The sequence below is a fragment of the Magnolia sinica genome, chromosome 6 (assembly GCF_029962835.1).
Source record: "Magnolia sinica isolate HGM2019 chromosome 6, MsV1, whole genome shotgun sequence".
Lineage (NCBI taxonomy): Eukaryota > Viridiplantae > Streptophyta > Magnoliopsida > Magnoliales > Magnoliaceae > Magnolia > Magnolia sinica.
The window spans coordinates 89284602-89305793 of record NC_080578.1 but is presented as its reverse complement, the minus strand read 5'-3'; the positions used below and the strand labels follow the sequence as shown (position 1 = coordinate 89305793).

Here is a 21192-nt window from a genome sequence, read left to right as displayed (position 1 = left end):
GATGACTTGTTGTGATTCAGTTTTGACCAAATCATTCCATGCCGCTAAGAAGTAGAATTCTTCTACGTAATCTCTTACAGACTGACTACCCTGGAGACAATTTTAATATTGTTAAAACAATACCTTATCATAGTTGTAATCACTGGTGAAGAGGGGTCGACTGGGGGCCTGACCGTGAAGCATGAGGGTTTTCAGGTTGTTCTTCCTGCACTGGTTTGGCGATGGCAGTTAATGCCTTTCCTTTTCTCTTAGCCATCGGGGTGGGAGAAGGGGAAGGGGGAGTTAGGCTTGCAAGTGTTGGGGAACTTTAATGGCTTTATTTTCATTCCCATAGATGACATCAAATTATTATCACTGGAATCTGGTTGAATTCCCAACTTCACCTATAGGCTACTGAATACCTACACCAATAGAGAACAAAGGACAATGGGGGCACCGATTTTGGCTAAGGACTCTCCGATGCTAAGTCAGGTAGATGAACCCAGAGCAGGTGTGGCTAGAGTTAGGATTTTTGTGCATACCTTTTACCCAAGGTAGTGGGCATATTTATAGGTTCCATAGGAAGCATGCTTATCTTAGTAGATCTGTTAGATATGCTGGAGGGGCTTGTATTGGAGTAGGAATTTGCTTTTGTGAATATCTCTTATTCCACCTTAATTGGTGTGATTTTCCGAATAAGATATCGTCAAATCAATCCTAGCCTGGTACGATGCGCGATTCTCTCCAGACAATTCTACTCTGAGGTCAAGGACGATTTATGAAGTCAATGTCAGATTGTTCAGATAGCTCAGTCGAGATGGTTAAGTCAATTGGTGAGTGTCATTACTGAGTTCTGAGCTTGACAAGTTTAGCTCGGAAGGTGAGTCTTTCATCGAAGCTCAACTCGGCTTCATAAGTGGTCGACACATTGATCGTTCAGGGAATTTACTTTGCCAATTCTCTGCCAACATCATCTGGCCACTGCCTCATGACATACACACATATCCTATGTCACTGGTCAGTTCAGTTTTTCCCATAACAGGTATCATCATGTATAATGACAAGTAGCATTCATTATGATATTATTGTGAACACCAATCAACTCAAGGACTTAAGGATCTTTTAAATATAAAAAGATAGGAAGAGATCTAGGATGAGCAAACCATTAGGCATATTCAGGAGTGGCCATGTGATCTAGTGAACACTCCCCAGAAGAAAGAAAAAAAGCTAAAAAAGTGATGTATGCTTACTTGTAGAAAAAGCTCCAGAAGCATGACTCTTATTTTTTTAGTTTTGTTTGAAACAATAAGTTTAGTAGTTGATATTCTACTTAAACAATAAGTTTATCAGTTTCTCCTTAAGGTTTTTATTTTTTTCTTAATAAGTTTATCAGTAGAAATAAATGGTTTGGGATTGGTGTTTTAATATGAATATCTTTTGTGATAAATGTTTATATGTTTGGTTAATATTCTTCCTTAAGTCACATGACGACTTGGTGATTAGGCCTAGTGCACTCGAGTACCAAAAATCAACATGTGACACAAAACTGCTAAAAGAGCTATCAAGTGTCGTAACAACAATATCAAGTTAACCGAATTTTATGGCGCACAACATACATTTAAGTAAAAGAAGGGCTAGCAATTGTATACACATGGAAATATTCAAAGGATTCTTATCAGTGTAGTGGACCAAAGATGTGTGCACGCCCGATGGCCAACCTATGATAAACAACTAATACATACGGCATTGCGTGATAGGCCACAACTGTTTATAGGCCCATAAATTTATTTACACATCAACAAATGCGAGGAGTGGCTACAAAGATCTTTCTTCGAAAACTACCTAAAAATTTATAAATAGGAGGAAGATCAAAGAGCTCTTAGCCCTTATCAATCCAACACAACATAACTGCATAACGCAACATTGTTTATCTTAATTATTTAATCTAGTCCATTTTTGGTCCTACAATGTACCAATTTTAGATTAGTTTTAGTGTAATCTAGTCCACCTATGTTATTACAATGGAGCTACTTTAGCTTAGGTGCAATGTAATCTAGTCTGTCTACACAAATATGCTAGACTGGCAATAGATTAGTTGTGGTGTGATACCCTTCCTATACACCTAATCATTGGAGCAAGGATGACCTTTGCTTTAGGACCTTGCCATCTATGCGACACTCGCAGGATCGCTAAAGATTTCTCTTTAATTTGTACATGTTTATTTTCATAAATATTTATAAATATAATTTCTTTTTACTTTAATTACTTTTTCTATGGGTAAATTAATCAATTGCTGCTATCAAAGTGAGAAAAAATCATCCTTTTTGCTATGAGATAAAAGAACTCATGAGAAAGATGAACCCTCCCTTTCACAAATTGCCTACTTTATTACAAGTGGCCAAGTGGACAACCAAACTGATAGGTTCTCAGTCTATACCAGTACTTGGGGTCAAAAGCATTCAGTTTAAATTGAGCCACAATAGGCTTTAGCACGCCCAGTAATGGACATATGCATCAGTCTCTCTCTCTCTCTATCTATCTATCTATCTATCTCCCACCCTTAAATGGTTGTTTTCTTCCTTCTATAAAAGGAGCTTTGTGGGGGAAGAAAATGGGTTTTTTGTAACATCTTGGGATCCTCTTTGAAAGTGAGCGAGTCATCTCATGTATTTGGATGACTGAATCTCCAACCTTAGTTGAGCGAGTCCTTAAGTGTAACATCCTGGATTTTCACTGTTTTGGATTTTCAAAAAAATTCTTGAAATTTTTTTTCTATTAGTTAACTCATAATATCACTTAATGACCATTAGCACTCAATGTTAGTTTATACAGGGGTGGTACCAGTAAAGAACCGCATAAGTCCGATTGATCAACCGTAGGAAGCCAACGAATCCACACGATCACTTGAACATTAGGTGTAACCCCATGATTTACTCACATAGGACCCAAATCTAACCGACCCATCGCTAACCAATCAAGACAATCATGACCAACTTAAAGACCTAACGGAAGCTGAGTCAGATAAGGCCCGGATCTTGGCTAATAGACCAAATCAACCCCGTTACTCTTTTAACCTAAAACCGACGGTTTAGAGTAATCATGACCAAATCTCCACTTTCACTAGTTATAAATAGGCCACACTATGAACATAGTTAATCTAAACCCTAATCATTTCCCACGAGAAATCTTAATACCTAATTCATTCCGGAAATGCCCTGATTTTCTAAACAAGCTCTAGACCGCTCGTTGGCGGGCCACTAGTTACAAAATTATAGAGTGATGTCCGTCTTACTAGGCTTAACTTCCATCGTGGGAGTCGGACCTGGGAACGGTCCAGAACCGCTCAACTTGAGGCAAAGGATGAGTGCATGAGACGTGCAAATACTCTAAAGGAAGAAGCTGAAACTTAAGTGAATTGGGTCGTCTACTCTTATGCAAAGTTGAGAGTTTTGGACTGTCGGTTTGTGACCAAACTTCACACGTGGAGTAAGGATATTTCCCTGCTCATATTCGTATAGCCGCGACCCCAATTGACCATCGCTGACCATTGAACAGACTTCCAATCATATCTGTCGATTGGCGCATGCAAATGGTGGATCGATCATGTCCATATGTAGATCATCATTAGGGCCAACTATCCTATGGTGTATATCAATATGTACACCCCATAGTGGGCCCTAGAGGTTAGAAAAACCCTCCCATAGGGCTAGTATAGTAAAAACCCAACACTTGGGGCCATTTGTACCAAATCTGACATTATAAAAGGGGCTTCTTTTGGGCACCCCTCTCCCCATACGATTTGGCCCTTGAAAAAGGAAAGAGAGAAGAGAGAAAAGGGAGAAAGAAGAGAGGAAGGGAGAGTGAAGAAAAGGGAAGGTAAGTCATAGCTCTAGTGGGGCCCAAAGGACACCGATTCTTGCAACTTCTCACCTCTTCCTCAACAAATCCTTCACCCACAACCGAAAGAGCCCCTCTCCACCGATTGAGTAGGTAAAACCCTTCACTCATGTTAAGGGTGGATTCACATGGGATTCTAACATACAAGTACGTTGTCTTAGGATTCCAGCCGCTCGACACCGAGTTCGTCATTCCTAGGTCATTTTTCAAGTCTTCAACGATCCATAGGTGCGGACTATTATCCTTAAGTGGCCTAGCACCAATTATACTATGAGTCTAATGATTTTGATTGCTTGGATGATGTATTTGGAGGATCTAGAGAAAACCTAAGATTTGGATGTTGTTTGGAGATTATATGGAATTGTATGTTTGTTGGTTCCCACATGATGTTTTTGTTGTCTATTACATGATTTGGTACAAATGGATGATTGCATGCTTATGTCTTGTTTGGATTCTTATATGATGTTGACTTATAGATTGCATGATCCCTTGACTATTGTGCATTGATTCTATGAGATATATGAGATGTTTAGCATCCTCACTAACCCACACACCACACATGCACCTTATTCATAATGATTGTTAGCTTGCTTATAGAAAAATCTAAATTGTATGTGAGAAATATGGATGCACAATATCGCCTATGTTAGTTGATAACGCTGATTTTTGGCGTATTATGGATGATTATCAACCCTTGGGTTGGTCAGGAAAATGAGGAGAGTGAGGGTGGTCCCGTTGGTAGGACTACCCTGGGGTTAAACCCATGGGTTTAGGCGAGTGCGGGTGGACGACAGTAGTTAGACTATATGAGTCGCTCGTACCCGATGTCGTCTGTCACATGCTTACCCGAACTCGTGTGGTTTAGCCTACTTACTGACCCACCTTGTTTGTTAACCATGTTTGCTCACATATGTATGGAACCTGGAATACCCTACAACCGTTGTAGCCCATTGATAACCAATTGAAGCCGATCCACCGACTCGTGAGTCAGACATGGTGGAATGGGACACTGTGGCCAAGCTGTCGGCCTACGCTGGGGCGACGAGCCTCCCCGTAGTGACCGCGAGGGATCCCTTTCTTAGCACTCCTCATGTGCTTGAAGTCGGGGATGGGGATCCTAACGGGATCAAGGATCGCGATGCCCTGGCCCCGCACATTAAGGGGTCTTGGCATCACAACTAGTTGAGGGCATTGATATGTGGGGTGTATCAGTTTCTCTAACCTACTGGATGAATGAAATTAACTAAGAACCTGGTTAATATTATCATTGCATCGCACTAGATAGGTTGGCGACTCGACAGTCGAGGTCGCTCTGAGGGAGTGTTGGTCATACGCGATCGTTAGATGGAGTCACTCGAGGGAGTGTTGTAGCGATGGCATGCATCATATCATCTATCATGCATATGCACTAATAAAATTAGTTAGGTATTTATGTATGATTGCTTTTCATTAAGTTCATAATATAATTGATGCCTATTACAAGTTAAGATTAATAGCACTCACTGAGTTGATCATTCACTCCCACTCTGGGATGGTGTTTTAAAACACTAACCAGACTCTTCAGTAGTCGCAGGTGGTGCAGAGTATGAGGAGCATGGCGGCGTGAGCCTTAAGGAGGAAGACAAGTTGTCCTATTTCCAGCTGATGGATGGTTCCCCGTTAGCCCAGTAGACAGGATTTGGATCGCTAAGTAGTGGACTCAGATCTATTCTTTTGGACTTGACATTCTTTTTTGTGATTTGTTCGGCAACGCCAAGTGCGACCCATATATATTCTTTTAGACTTGTATATATTTGATCTCTATCATTTTAGTAGACTAGTTGTGATTGTGCTTCATGTTCCAAGTAATTCCATGCTGTGCATTTAAAATTGATTAAGCATAAATTAATAAAAATTGGTTATAAGTGATACCCGGGAACTTGGGAATCGAGTGTGTGCACGACCCCCAATTTCCAGGGCGTTACACTAAGCCATTCTATTGTTTATAACTATTTTCAATCAAAGTAATTATCTATTATTTATAACTATTTTCAATCAAAGTAGTTATATTTTTCTATCTACTTTTTGCTTGTGTGTTTGATTGGCATCAAATTGTCCATTATTTTGTTACAAACATCGCCAAACTATTGCATGCTCCTGTACCCCCACAACAATAGTAAATTTTTTTTTAAGAGTGGGAGCACACTACTTGAGAAAACAAGTCTACTTTCCACAACAAAACAACTAGGCTTAGTATTGAAGCTTAACAAGTCTGGTTTCATATAAAAATAAAATAAGAATAAAATAAAAATTATACTATAGCTATATTTGGAGTGAATTGACAACTGTTCCAAAATCGTTAGTTTTAGACGGCGGTTACTTCTAGAATTTTTATAATTTATTTACAACTCCAAATGATATGAAATTTGGTGAGGATGACTTAAAACTTGATGGTAAATCATCATAAAAATTTTAAAAATAATACAGTTACTTAAAGTATAAGAAACGTTATAAGATAGGTCCCCTCCTCCCTTTCAATGTACACATGAGTGGGGCCCATTTCCCTTGCTATTTAGGACTATCTAGAATCCATAAAAACCTATCTCTACTACTCCCATTACCCTCAACCATCCCTTCTAAACCCTAAAGAAAACTCTCTCTCTCTTAATCTCAAAACCCAATCCATTCATCTAATGTGCTTCATCATAGATAGGTGATGTTGCTCTAAATAAAAATAAATAGACTGTGATTCCATATACACATCCCCATCTGAATATTGTGTTGTCCACAATTAAAGATACTTTGTGGCCATGGACACTCAATGCTAGATTTCAGTACTAATGTTGGGTGTGGAAGTGGCTAGGAAACAGATTAGTCATGAAGGCAGATGGTTGATTGTGGACAGATTTAGGTTTGGATTATTAGTTTCCTGTTGAACTGCCTTAGGAATTAACTGTTGGCCAGATGGTTGATTGGTGAAAACTCTGCTAAAATAGGAGCTGATAAGCAAGTTCCAGGACAGGTTATGGGTGTTGGTAATAGTGGGACTAGCAAAATGCTGGTTGGGGGTTGTGATGAGGGTCGAATATTGCATATCAGACCCTAATTAGTGCATGATTTTACATACATGATAATGCTTAATGGAATATTTTAATTATATTTTTGTTACAGGATGAAATCAGGAGCGTTGATGGAAAAAGAGTACTACAAGCGTGGATTTGATGTTCCAAAGTCACCAGAGCAAGGGACGCACTCCAGAGAACTAACACTGAAGAATTCACATGCCAGGGACCCGAGGAAATCAAGCCGTTCACGTTAAAAAGGCCCAAAAATAGTCCAAAATGCAAGATCACATGGTTCTCACCATCCAATTGGCTCGAAACTCCATATATGGCCTGGACGCCATAAATAAACCGTACATACTAAATTTCAACCATTGGATATCTCGAGAAGTGGGCCAACGGACAGATCAGCCCATTAATCTTCAATTTTAGGCCCACCTACAATCCGGATATACTTCAAAATTGACCCAGACGGTTTAAATAAGGTGAGAAACAGGATGGATGGATTGGATTTCTCGAAAGCATCACAGTGGACCCCATATGTATAGCATGTGTACATAGTGCACATGTGCACTGCCTGAGCACCGAACGACCTGCGTCGGTCAGCAGCGCTGACCCGACTCCCTTTTCAAAAACGGAAATTTCCGTTTCAGCGCATGTAACGGACGGAAAATCCATTTTTACGGACCGCTGTGGGCCCCACCGGTAACACGTTCGTCTGATCCAAGCCGTTCATCGTGTAGAAGGGTTCAATATCTACAAAACCATGCTGATGTTCCACTCCCATACGTGCACACGTGTTGGGTACAGAGGACACAAGCAAGCTGCCCCATGACGTCCAGAATGAAAACAACATGATTCCTTCTCTGGGCAGCGTCCACGCAAATTCAAAACCATCCATCTTTGAACGAAATCTCGTCCTCTATCCAATGTACGGGGTGGATTTTCTCGAAAATGCTTATGTGGGGCCCACCGAGCATCACAGCGGAAGAACTCCGCGTACCCTGTTTTAGGCGCCGGACGCTGTCCGATTTTTGCAGCAGTTGTGGCCCACCTCTACGGTTCAGATGAAAGATCTGATCCGTCCATCATGAAGATGACTTGGAAACGTCCTAAGGGACGGTCTTTATTTGGAATCCGAGCAAGGAACGATGGGATGTTATGCATCTGAACTTGGCTGCGTAAAGAAGTTCCGCACGCGGCTGTTGCTGCGACAGCGTTTCCAGCACGTCTCTCCACCGCCTACACTGCTATAAGAGAGAGAGAGAGAGCTCATTTTGAAGGGGGAAGCCGGAGGGAAAAAGGCTAGAAATTGAGAGTTTTGAGGAGATCAAGAGAAAGAGAAGAGAAAGAAAAGAAAAGAGAAGAAAAGAGAAGAAAGAGTTTAGCAGGATTTTTTCATTCCATCATTGTTATTTTTCTTACTTTTTAACTGATCACATGGATAGCTAAATCGCTTAGCTAGGGCTGAGATGAAGCCTCCAACTTGAATAGTCCTTGTCTGTTGATTTAATCCTAATTTAATTGATTTGTTTCTTTCTCTAGTATGCTTAATTGAAAGTTTTGTACTTCTCCATTCTAGGAGTTTAACCAAAGTCTAGTTATGGATGTTGTTTGGAACATTATCTAGGTGCTTGTGTCTGACCATGAACAGGTTCCTATAGAGGAAGAAACAGGAATTTACATCTCTTCACACCTGACCATGGATGGAAAGTTGTAATCCATATGCTTTAAGGAATTATACATTCTGTGTCCCCGACCAAGGACATAGAGTGCACTTTATTTATTTTGATATCAATCTGGATTAGGGTGAATCAACAGGCAGGACAAGGTTTATGATAGTTAGGGGTGGATTCGAAAGTCCTAGTCTTCTCTTTGATTGAATTTTCCTCATTATTCTTGGTTATTTTTCCATTGATTTTTATTTAGTTTATTTAATTACTATCGCAAATATCTGTTGGATTAGTTAAGAAGAGTCTTTAATTTTGAATTGTGACGACCAGTCCTCGTGGGAACGATCTCGTAATACGTACCATATCTACATCTGATTCGTATACTTGCGAGTTTAAAAATCATTTAAATCAGGTTGGTTTAAATAAAACATCAAGTTTTTGGCGCCGTTGCCGGGGACTGTTTCGGTCCAATTGGATTTAGGATTCTCTCTTATCATAATTCATAGTCTTAGGTTTTTACTAACTTTAGGTTAAATTTTTTTTTTTTTTTTTTTTTAAACTAACCTATTTCCTGTTTTGTAGAGACCTGACATAAACTACTAATTTGGTAATCTCTTTCCAAATTTTCTATTTTTTTAGAAAGTTTCTATTTCTAGGCTATTTTATTTTTTTTTTATTTTTAGAAATTGCCTATTTTCTAATTCTAGATTCTGATTCTTCTTTCAAGTAACTTTCTATTTTCTAGTTTTAGAAATTTTTTTCCCTTTTTAGAAACTAACTTAGTTTTTATTTCTAAGATTACAAACTTTCTTTTTTAGAAATTAACCGTTGCTTAGGATTTTTTCTAGCATTATTTTAGGAAATTTAATTTATTTTTATTTTCTTTTTGTTTACAGGAATTGAGGAAGGAAGCTGCTAAATAACATTGTCTTCAAAAGGAGGAGCTCTCAAATCTTCAGACATTCATCATCTCCTTTTCTCGGGTTCTTCCTTCCAATTCTCGTTTACATAGCTTTCTCTTGTTTTTAGGAATTCATAACTTTTTCCTTTAGTTTTATTCATCTTAGGTTGCATCTTAGTTTAGTTTTCTTTCTTATATTGATAACATAGTTTATGCTAGGACGTAGATCTCTGAACATAGAACTAGCACATTTTGATCCTGAAATAGAAAGAACCTTTCATAGAAGATTTAGAAACATCCTGTTTGAAATGGCGGAAGAGAATGGAACTAAAGCTCTTAGAGATTATTCAGCTCCTGTCCAATTCAATGCGCCTTCATGTATAGTGTTGCCTGCCACCACAGCAACACACTTTGAACTTAAACCTGGGGTCATACAATTGTTGCCATCCTTTTATGGTTCAGATAAGGAGGATCCATATCATCATGTGAAAGAATTCTTAGACATTTGCTCCACCTTTAAGTTCCAAAACTTTTCAGACGATTCGATCCGTTTGCGCCTTTTTCCTTTTTCTTTGAAGGATAAGGCGAAAGCATGGTTGAATTCTCTAGGAGTTGGGACTATCACTACATGGGACCAACTGTCTAAGAAGTTCTTAAACAAGTTCTTCCCAGTTCACAAAACTAATGCTCTCCGTAGAGAAATTACGAATTTCACACAAAAAGAGGGTGAGCACTTTCATGAATGTTGGGAAAGATGGAAGGACTTACTTCTTAAATGTCCACACCATGGTTTTGAAAGTGGCAACAAGTTCAATACTTTTATGACGGTCTGACACCCCAAAATCGTCGCATGGTTGACGCCACCAGTGGAGGGTCATTCATGACCAAAAGTGATGTTGAAGCGTGGAATTTCTTTGAAACCTTGTGTGAAAATTCCCAGCAATGGGACTACTCAAATAGAGGTGAAAGGAGTCCCCAACCACAGAAGAAAGGTGGTATATATGAGGTAGGAGTCACGCCAGATCTTTATGCCAAAATTGATAGCCTGACAAAGAAAGTGGATGCTTTAATGTTAAATAATGGACCTCCACAAACAACTCAAGTCGAGTCATGTGCCATATGTTCTAGTCTCGCCCATCCTACGCAGTCTTGTCCATCTAGTTCAGCATTTCCAGAATTTCTCTCCGAACAAGTACATGCTATGAACACTTTCGGAGACCTGAGAATGATCCTTACTTAGACACCAACAACCCAGGGTGGGCTAGACATCAAATTTTCTCTTGGGCAAAAGGACCACAACAAGGAGGACCATCTGGAAATCCTCCCATGCAACCTTACTCCCAAGTTGGCAGTCAACAACCTCAGCAGTTCTCACAGTATCAACAAGTGCCTCCACAATCTAGGAAACCATCTCTTGAGGATACACTCAATCTTTTTATGCAGAGTTCACTTCAATTTCAAAAAGACACCCAACATACTTTACTAGCTAACCAGTAGAGTTTACATGCAAATGCGCAATCCATTGCTAAGCTAGAAGTATAGTTGGGTCAACTTGCTGCCACATTGAGTGAGAGAGAGAAGGGCAAGTTTCCTAGTCAACCTGTGGTAAATCTAAAAGGACAGTATGAGATTGGCTCTAATTCAAACCAAGAATAATATCATGAGCAAGCCAAATCAATCATTACCCTTAGGTCCGGTAAATAGATCGAGAACAAAGTAGAGATGCCTAGGGAAGAATCAAAGTCCAATGCGGAAGATCAAAATGAAATGGAGAGACATACTAGTGCATCCAAAGTCCAACAACACTCTGACTCTCCAGGAACCACTCATGTGCCATCTTATGTGCCTAAAGCACCTTTTCCTCAACGTCTGGCACCGGTTAAGAAAGGAAACAACTTTAATGAGATATTGGACATGTTTAAGCAAGTGCAAATCAACATTCCGTTGCTTGATGCTATCAAGCAAGTTCCTGCTTACGCTAAGTTTCTTAAAGATTTATGCACTCAAAAGCGTAAGATGAATGTTCATAAGAAGGTCTTCCTTGCAGAGCAACTCAGCTCCATGATTCAACACAACACCCCTCCTAAATTTAGGGATCCAGGAGCTCCTACCATTTCTTGCATCATAGGAGATCATAAGATTGAGAAGGCATTGCTTGATTTAGGGGCGAGCGTCAATTTGTTACCATATTCTGTGTATGAGCAGCTAGGACTTGGTGAGCTGAAATCAACCAAAATAACACTCCAACTAGCTGATAGATCTGTCAAGGTGCCCCGTGGTATTATTGAAGATGTGCTGATCCAGGTTGATAAGTTTTATTTTCCAGTGGATTTCATTGTTCTAGATACTCAGCCTGTCCAGAATCCTACAAGTCAAATCCCGGTTATCTTAGGACGTCCATTCTTGGCCACCTCCAATGCAATCATAAATTGTAGGAATGGAGTTATGAAGTTGTCCTTTGGTAACATGAAGATCAAGCTCAACGTTTTCAATGCTGGACAACAAATGTCAGACTCGGATGATATATTTGAAGTGAATATGATTGAGAGTCTAGTGCATGACTCTTTCCTTGAATCTTCCAATGACGCTCTTGAGATTTGTTTAGCACATTTTGGCGTAGATTTTGACATAGAAAGTTCCATCCAAGAAGTCAATGCATTGCTTGACTCTAATCCAGAAATGAATACAACAAAATGGAAAGCTAGAGTGGAACCTCTTCCACCTTCTGAGTCTAAACTGGTCCCATCTATTGAGAAACCACCCAAAGTCGACCTTAAGCAATTACCTGAAACTCTCAAGTATGCATTCTTAGGACCTTCTGAAACCCTGCCTGTCATCATAGCTGCTAACCTTGATAAAGAACAGGAGGGTAAGTTGCTTAATGTTCTTAGAGAACATAAGACAGCTATTGGGTGGACAATAGCGGACATAAAGGGAATAAGCCCCTCGGTGTGTATGCATCGTATTCATCTTGAAGAGAACACAAAAACATCACGAGAAATGCAAAGGAGGCTTAACCCTAACATGAAAGAGGTCGTTCGGGCTGAGGTGCTAAAATTGTTAGATGTTGGTATCATTTACCCCATTTCTGATAGCACATGGGTCAGTCCAGTTCAAGTTGTTCCTAAAAAGTCTGGGATTATGGTGAAAAAGAATGAGGATAATGAGTTAGTACCAACGCGCATGACTACGGGTTGGCGAGTTTGTATTGATTACAATAAACTGAACTTGGTCACAAGGAAGGATCACTTTCCTCTTCCTTTCATAGACCAGATGCTTGAGAGATTGGCGAGGCATAGCTATTATTGTTTCCTGGATGGCTATTCCGGGTATAACCAGATTCCTGAGGTTCAAGAGAAAACCACATTTACATGTCCTTTTGCTACATATGCCTATCGGAGAATGCCATTTGGGTTGTGTAATGCACTTGCTACTTTTTAATGATGCATGATGAGTATTTTTTCTGACATGGTTGAGCATTTCCTTGAGGTTTTCATAGATGAATTTTCAATTTTTGGCTCTTCATTTATTGAACGTTTATACCATCTATCTCTTTTCTTGGAAAGATGCAAAAAATGAACCTGGTATTGAATTGGGAAAAGTGTCATTTTATGGTTTAAAAAGGGATTGTACTCGGGCATGTTATTTCAAGTAAAGGCATTAAAGTTGGAAGCCAAGATTGATTTAATTTCTAGTCTTCCTCCACCCAGAACGGTTAAGGAGATTAGATCATTCTTAGGGCATGCGGCATTCTACAGGAGATTCATTAAGGATTTTAGCAAAATTTCTCGACCCTTATGCAGTTTACTAGCTAAAGATGTTGCTTTTGACCTTAATGATGAGTGTCGGCAAGCTTTTGATAAGTTGAAGCATTTACTAACTTCTGCCCCAATCATCCAACCACCTGATTGGAGTTTACCTTTTGAGCTTATGTGTGATGCTTCGGATTATGCTGTTGGAGCCGTCTTAGGACAAAGATTGAACAAAATGCCTCATGTCATTTATTATGCTAGTAGGACTCTAAATGATGCACACTACTCTACCACTGAAAAAGAATTGTTAGCGGTAGTATTTGCTCTAGACAAATTCAGGACGTAGCTCATAGGGTCAAAGGTTATAGTGTTCTCAGATCATGCAGCATTGAAATATCTTCTTTCTAAAAAAGACGCTAAACCTCGATTGATTCGGTGGATCCTCTTGCTACAAGAATTTGATATTGAAATTCGGGATAAAAAGGGTTCCGAAAATGTGGTAGCCGACCATTTGTCTAGACTTGTCTTAGAGTCCACAGTGGATCCTTTGCCAGTGAATGAGTCTTTCCCTGATGAACAACTTCTAACTATTTCTCAATTGCCTTGGTACGCGGACATTGTAAACTATCTTGTTACAGGTCAACTTCCTTCTCATTGGACTAAACAAGATAAATCCAAATTTCTTGCTGAGGTTAAACATTTCTTTTGGGATGACCCATACTTATTCAAAATTTGTCCTGATCAGATTATTAGGAGATGTGTGCCTGAGAGTGAGTTTCATAGTATAATCTCCTTTTGTCATGATCATGCCTGTGGTGGTCATTTTGGTTCAAAGAAAACAGCTGCGAAAGTCTTACAAAGTGGTTTTTATTGGCCTACACTGTTTCGCGACACCCATGCCTTCTGCTCAACATGTGATAGATGCCAACGTACGGGTAATATTTCTCACAGGAACATGATGCCACTTACCAATATTCTCATTGTTGAAATATTTGATGTTTGGGGTATTGACTTCATGGGCCCATTTCCCCCGTCATTCGGTTATGTGTATATCCTTGTGGCCGTCGACTATGTCTCTAAGTGGATTGAAGCAGTGCCATGTAAAATGAATGATCACAGAGTTGTGGTCCGTTTCTTAAAAGAAAATATCTTTTCTCGTTTTGGCACTCCTCGAGCAATTATAAGTGATGGAGGTACTCATTTTTGCAACAAACCGTTTGAATCTTTAATGAAAAAATATTCCATCACTCATAAAGTTGCAACGCCATATCATCCACAAACAAGTGGTCAAGTTGAGGTGTCAAATCGGGAGATTAAACAAATTTTAGAGAAAACGGTTCGCCCCGATCGTAAGGATTGGTCGCAACGGTTGAATGATGCTCTTTGGGCATATCGTACGGCCTTCAAAACTCCGATTGGAATGTCTCCGTACAGGCTTGTATTTGGGAAAGCCTGTCACTTACCTGTGGAATTAGAACATCATGCTTATTGGGCCATCAAAACTTTTAATTTTGATTTGCACAAGGTTGGATCACACCGTAAACTTTAACTCAATGAGTTAGAGGAAATTCGAAATGAGTCATATGAGAATGCAAAAATTTATAAAGAGCAGATAAAAATCTTCCATGACAAAGCAATTCTTCGCAAGACATTTGAACTGAACCAAAAGGTATTATTGTACAATTCTAGGCTACGCCTCTTTCCTGGAAAACTACGTTCGCGATGGTATGGTCCTTATCGAGTAGTAAAAGTATTTCCTCATGGAGCAGTTGAGATTCAAAATTTAACAGACGGGAATATCTTCAAAGTAAACGGTCAACAGCTGAAACCGTATTTAGATGATTTGGTGAACAAGGATGTAGAGGAAATTTATTTGGCGGACCCAGGTTATCAAGATTGATTAGTTCATGGTCCACTCTTGTCTGGCTGAAGACGTTAAACTTAGCACTCCTGGGAGGCAACCCAGTTTTTCATTCAATTTCACTTTTCTCATTCATGAGTTCAATGTTTATGGGTAGCATTACTGCAAACCCTCACGAGACTACAACTCGTCCACTAGGGGCAACCTAGGGGTTTAAAGGCTTGTTGCATACGCTAAATGCAATCGAGAGCACCTGCGAAAGTGGTATAGGTAGGATTTTCTTTTTGCATTTTTATCATTTTGTTTTTGTTGATTTCTCTCTTATGCTGACTCGCTCTTACATGGATATTTTTTAGAAAGCCTCTAGATTCTTTCATACATGTACTATTTGTCCATCACTCCTCTTTTATTTTCGTTGTCCCATGTGCATTGCATGCTTATTTCTTTTACATTGAGGACAATGTAGATTTTAGGTTGGGGGTGGGCGATTAGATTACCTTATCAGTATTTTCTTGGTCTTGAGCACAAATTGTGAAAATTTTTAAATTTTTCTAGAACTTCTTGTGCATTTGAAGTGATTGTGAAGGATAAGGGTGATTTTAACATTGCAAGGTCCAGAATGTCGGTAATTTATAACTCTTGGATTCAGCCATCCGTTAGATTTCACAGTTAAGTTTAAATTGTTAACCCATGATTAGAACTTTTAAACATCGATTGAGTCATGATCTCACATATCACATCTCGGTGCACATTAAGGTTCCGTTTCAACATTAAATGATTAACTTGGTAATCACTAAGCATGAAAGAAACCAGCCTAAAATTTTTAGCTTCGGTCTATAACTAAGAATTGAGAGAGAGCGTAAGTCATATAATCTTCACCATAGGTTTGCTCCCTATAGATGAAGATTCGATTCCCCATGGTTGACATGAGAAAAGGGTTAGGAGTACAATCTTTACCATAGGTTTGCTCCCTATAGGTGAGGATTTGATTCCCTTCCTTGGCGTTACTGTTCAAGAAAAAAATCAAAGGCTGATAGAATGAAAAGTTAATCTGTAAGGCAAGTGTTGGTTTCAGTTGTCATGCATTCCGTTGTTAATTACCAATGATATCATGAAATTGACAATTGGATCTCTTAATGATAGTAAGCCGAGATTACACTATACGCTCGTGGAACTCAATGTTTAGAATATTCTAATTAATGGATTAATATTTTGAAATTGATTATGAAGTTTATCGTGAGCTTGATTCTAGAAAGAAAAATTCTGTGCACCATTCATGAATCTTAGAATTCTCGCGCCTCGACGTTCTATTCACAAGTCACTCGGGTTCACAGGAATTGTCCTTTATTTCTGAAATTATTTTTTCGCATGTTTTGCTCAGGACTAGCAAAATGCTGGTTGGGGGTTGTGATGAGGGTCGAATATTGCATATCAGACCCTAATTAGTGCATGATTTTACATACATGATAATGCTTAATGGAATATTTTAATTATATTTTTGTTACAGGATGAAATCAGGAGCGTTGATGGAAAAAGAGTACTACAAGCGTGGATTTGATGTTCCAAAGTCACCAGAGCAAGGGACGCACTCCAGAGAACTAAGACTGAAGAATTCACATGCCAGGGACCCGAGGAAATCAAGCCGTTCACGTTAAAAAGGCCCAAAAATAGTCCAAAATGCAAGATCACATGGTTCTCACCATCCAATTGGCTCGAAACTCCATATATGGCCTGGACGCCATAAATAAACCGTACATACTAAATTTCAACCATTGGATATCTCGAGAAGTGGGCCAACGGACAGATCAGCCCATTAATCTTCAATTTTAGGCCCACCTACAATCCGGATATACTTCAAAATTGACCCAGACGGTTTAAATAAGGTGAGAAACAGGATGGATGGATTGGATTTCTCGAAAGCATCACAGTGGACCCCATATGTATAGCATGTGTACATAGTGCACATGTGCACCGCCCGTACACCGAACGACCTGCGTCGGGTCAGCAACGCTGACCCGAACTCTTTCTTAAAAACAGAAATTTCCGTTTCACGGACGGAAATCCATTTTTACGGACCGCTGTGGGCCCCACCGGTGGTACGAAAGGTTAATCCAAGCCGTTCATCATGTAGAGGGTTTTGACAACTACAAAACCACGTTTACATTTTGTACCCATACGTGCACACGTGTTCGGTACAGAGGACACAAGCAAGCTGCCCCATGACGTCCAGAATGAAAACAACATGATTCCTTCTCTGGGCAACGTCCACGCAAATTCAAAACCACCCATATGCGGTCGAAATCTTGTCCTGAATCCAATGTACGGGATGGATTTTCCCGAAAATGCCTATGTGGGGCCCACCAGCACCACAGCGGACGGAATCCGCGTACCCTGTTTTAGGCGCCGGACGCTGTCCGATTTTTGCAGCAGTTGTGGCCCACCTCTACGGTTCAGATGAAAGATCTGATCCGTCCATCATGAAGATGACTTGGAAACGTCCTAAGGGACGGTCTTTATTTGGAATCCGAGCAAGGAACGATGGGATGTTTTGCATCCGAACTCGGCAGCGAAAGGGAGTCCGCACGCGGCTGTTGCTGCGACAGCGTTTCCACCGTCCTTCCAGCTGCTATAAGAAAGAGAGAGAGAGCTCGTTTTAAAGGGGAAGCCAGAGGGAAAAAGGCTAGAAATCGAGAGTTTTGAGGAGATCAAGAGAAAGAGAAGAGAAAGAAAAGAAAAGAGAAGAAAAGAGAAGAAAAGAGAAGAAAGAGTTTAGCAGGATGTTTTCATTCCATCATTGTTATTTTTCTTACTTTTTAACTGATCACATGGATAGCTAAATCGCTTAGCTAGGGCTGAGATGAAGCCTCCAACTTGAATAGTCCTTGTCTGTTGATTTAATCCTAATTTAATTGATTTGTTTCTTTCTTTAGTATGCTTAATTGAAAGTTTTGTACTTCTCCATTCTAGGAGTTTTACCAAAGTCTAGTTATGGATGTTGTTTGGAACATTATCTAGGTGCTTGTGTCTGACCATGAACAGGTTCCTATAGAGGAAGAAATAGGAATCTACATCTCTCCATGCCTGACCATGAATGGAAAGATGTAATCCATATGCTTTAAGGAATTATACATTCTGTGTGCCCGACCAAGGACATAGAGTGCACTTTATTTATTTTGATATCAATCTGGATTAGGGTGAATCAACAGGCAGAACAAGGTTTATGATAGTTAGGGGTGGATTCGAAAGTCCTAGTCTTCTCTTTGATTGAATTTTTCTCATTATTCTTAGTTATTTTTCCATTGATTTTTATTTAGTTTATTTAATTACTATCGCAAATATCTGTTGGATTAGTTAGGAAGAGTCTTTAATTTTGAATTGTGACGACCAGTCCTCGTGGGAACGATCTTGCAATACGTACCATATCTACATCTGATTCGTATACTTGGACCGAAACAGTCCCCGGCAACGGCGCCAAAAACTTGATGTTTTATTTAAACCAACCTGATTTAAATGATTTTTAAACTCGCAAGTATACGAATCAGATGTAGATATGGTACGTATTACGAGATCGTTCCCACGAGGACTGGTCGTCACAATTCAAAATTAAAGACTCTTCTTAACTAATCCAACAGATATTTGCGATAATAATTAAATAAACCAAATAAAAATCAATGAAAAAATAACCAAGAATAATGAGGAAAATTCAATCAAAGAGAAGACTAGGACTTTCGAATCCACCCCTAACTATCATAAACCTTGTTCTGCCTGTTAATTCACCCTAATGAAAACTCTGCTAAAATAGGAGCTGATAAGCAAGTTCCAGGACAGGTTATGGGTGTTGGTAATAGTTGTAGAAGCAGAAACTAAACAACAAGCTGAATCTATTAATGGGTTTTGTTGCAAATGCAAAATAGGTTATAATGGATTGATTTTAAATAGGTCTGCAGTAAAAACCAAATATGCAGTGGAAAAGTAAAAAAAAAAAGGAAAAAAAAAGAAAAAGAAGGGGTACTAATTATTGATGCAACAGAAGAATCCACCAAGCCCTCTGATTTTCCCACACTAGGATTACAGTAGAACAAATTAAACCGACTAGTAGTGATATGAATTTCTAGCAAAAAAATAAAATCTAGCATCAAGATAATTTTTAGTAGCAGAATTTTGGGGCAGGAAACAAATCATTTTAACTAATTGCTCTTAAAAGCTGAATTTGGTCCATCGCACTTATCTACAAAACCAATTTGATACTCTCTTCAAAAGCTCTAAACTAGAACTGGAAACCAAGTTACCTCTCCAACTCTAACAGTCCTACTTCCCTAACGAACTCCCAAGAGCCTATTTAGATTCCTCATTAATTTAGTTTTTCTTCTCTATTATATTTCCCGTCAAAATGGAAGTGTAGCCTCTGTTTCTGTTCCATGTATATCTCTAGTGATGTGCCAATCTATTGCAGAAAATGTAAAGGATAGCCATAATGCACATATCATCTTATGTTGGTGTGCATGTGTCGTTTTTTATGAAATTTGGCTGATTAGTTGTAAATAACATGTGGAATACATAGGAGCAACCAGTGATCCATGCTTATGAAGTACAAGAATGTCATTATGATGGTTTTCAATGTAAAGTACATCAAGGCTAAGTCATTACAAAAAAAAAAAAACTTTTCAGCATTAATATAAGGGGTAAATTCCTTGGATAATTCACATATTCTCTGAGTTACAACTACGCAGTAAGTTCCTATGAGACTTGACCTGAAATCTCCCCAAATTGAGTTTACTCAGAGGGGTTCCTAGTCGACCCACAGTTTAGTACTACGATAGGTGGGACCTCAACCACTAGCGGTAGGGAGTACGTGTATCTTGCAGGTTGTGGGAATAAGACTATATACCTATAGGAGTGTGGAAGGAGTGAAATCGGATTGTTTGGTTAACTAGTCTTTCAATAAAATACAAACAAGAAATGCTAGATGAGTGGAGAAGCATCACAGTAGTTATAATTATGGGAACAAAAGAGATGGATGAAGTTGCATCATTGATCAGGGGGTCCAACCTATGAGTCACATTATGAAATCTACAAGGGTTCCATCACAAGAGTGAGAACATGCTTTGTGAGATTGTATCTAGTAATAGTGGATCTTCGTCAAGTATCAGCATTAAGTCCTTACTTTTTTGTACTTGTTACAAATAAATTAACCACTAATTGGGGATGAGGTCTCTTAGTGTATGTTGTCTGCAAGATGTGGTATTGTATGCTGAGATTTTAGGAAGAAAATGATGAATATGAGATTTGGAGGAAGGCTCTAAGGAAACCAAAAAGGACCTGGATTGAGGTGGTAAGAAAGGATACGAAGGCTTCTTCACTTATTGAGGACATGGACTTCGATACAATTGAATCGTGAAGTAGGGTCAGTAATGACAATTAAATAACTAGGACATGGATATGGTGATGTAACGCCCTGAAAATTGGGGGTCGTGCATACGCTCGACTTTCGAGTTCCCGGGGTCACTTGTAATCGGTTTTCATTAATATGCGATTAATCTATGTTTAAATGCGCAACCTGGAGTTACTGGAACATGAAGCACAAATGCACCTGCCGACTGAAATGAAAGAGAACTAGCTTACATATATATATACACACACATATACATGACCAAGAAAAATATAAAGGGTCACACATGGTGTCACCCAACAAAATCACAAAAGAATAATATGTCAAAAAGGAATAAAGCTGAGCTGCACTGGCGACACCGAAACCCCAATATTTCGTTTCGTTTCCAGATTTCGCCGAAATCTCGCCGATATTATCGATATTTTCAAGATCAGGACGACATATCACTGTTCCCACCAACCACGGGTGGGAACTGTAGCCACCAACCCACTTTTATCGATAAAAGAGGGGGTTGTCAGCGAAAAAATCACAAAAAACATAAGAAATACCTGTTTTTTCGCCCGGATTTGGAGGAAGACGCGAGTTCAGCTGCTCTTGAGTGCAGATCGACATTTCCGGTAAGATTCAACCCTAAAAATATCTTCTTTTTTCATCGAAAAACCCTCTGCAAGTTGCGGAAACCGCTTGCAGGCCGAGATC

General features: G+C 39.3%; 1 non-coding gene and 1 pseudogene across 1 annotated transcript; one reads left to right on the top strand and one right to left on the bottom strand.

Annotated features, from left to right (window-relative positions):
* Positions 1–426: 426 nt before the first annotated feature.
* Positions 427–20502, top strand: LOC131249716 (uncharacterized; annotated as a pseudogene).
* Positions 10178–10284, bottom strand: LOC131250202 (small nucleolar RNA R71). Its single transcript, XR_009173131.1, has one exon. It is a non-coding gene; the product is annotated as a small nucleolar RNA R71 (small nucleolar RNA).
* Positions 20503–21192: the final 690 nt, after the last annotated feature.